Raw genomic sequence first — 1,352 nt, 5'->3', positions numbered from 1 at the left:
CACACATTTGCAGTATCATAAAACAATTATTAATAGTTCAATGTCATATTGTAAATGAAATCTACATATTTTGATTTAGTCACTGTTTGATTTTTCAGAAAATATTTTCCTAAAAAATTTTTGATGTTCAAATTTCAAGGATAGATAACTCATTCATGCATATTTGAATAAAACTAATGGATTTTTTCCGAATGAATATTTTATCATTGTAACTGGTAGTAAACTGAAGAATCTGGCATCATGCGGTGCACTGTCATCTAAAACTGACATCAATATAGTGCATACGCTCTTGGAAGAACAGGAAGGATAAATAAACAGTGTAAGTGAATAATTTTTATGACGTGGTTTGGTGTGTCGTGTTGAAAAACAGAGTAGAATATATGTTTCTTCCAGTTTTATTAAGAGCTAAAAGCACTCAATTTATTACATAAAACAAATCAAGTCATAGGAAATGTAAATATCTTTTAAAATAAGTACACACTTCATGAAAAAAACACCAATAAAACATTAGGGTATGAATTTTGAGCATACAAGTTAATGCATCCTTACAACATTAACTGAAGAAACTATATGTAATCAGTTCTGAATATGATGCAAGTAAAATGTTGAACATTGAAAGATAGGTTTACATCTACTTTACGAGAGCATCCGTACTGTTTCAAAACCAAAAGTGATGTAAGTTCATATTTTCATCGCCAATAAAATTGTACAGGTTATATATAGTTTACTGGCGTAAAAACCCGTCAAAAATGACGGGAAGCTGCTGGAAAACAAACTATTCCATATAAAACTGGCAATGTGCAAAAGAAATAAAAAAAATATATATAAATTTTCCTTTCCCAGGATCGTGCTATGTATTCCTCCTGAATTCACAATACATATAACTGAGCAAGAATGCTACATGTTGGTGCCTTTGGATAAAATATTAAAACATGCGATGACCATGTGATTGCATATACATCTGTTCTTTTGAGGAAAAGTCGTCTTCTTCCCTACAGATAATTGGTATCATCAGTCTGTTTTAACAAAGACTTTTATGTAATAATTCCAAGGTAAAGATTTGCGCTAATTTTTGACTTATTTTTCACAGGTGTTGTTAGGGTGCGAATGCACTTCCGTGTCTTCGATCACGGAAATCTTCCCGGATTTCCTATTCGGATCTTACCTAGCTTAATGTCATAATGACGTGGATGATGTGGTGTCACACACATAACGCTATGCCTGATTTGGTTCTGAAAACTCCCTCCTTGACAAGCTTTTGCACAGCAGAAAAAGTGCCGAAATTTAGGAGCTATTTACGCCTACGTTAGCAATTAAATTCAACTAAGATATGTATGGGCAATCAAAAGGGG

Source organism: Limulus polyphemus, unplaced genomic scaffold (genome assembly GCF_000517525.1).
Source record: "Limulus polyphemus unplaced genomic scaffold, Limulus_polyphemus-2.1.2 Scaffold4081, whole genome shotgun sequence".
Taxonomy (NCBI): domain Eukaryota; kingdom Metazoa; phylum Arthropoda; class Merostomata; order Xiphosura; family Limulidae; genus Limulus; species Limulus polyphemus.
The sequence above is the reverse complement of the archived record's forward strand: the minus strand, read 5'-3'. Positions refer to the sequence as shown.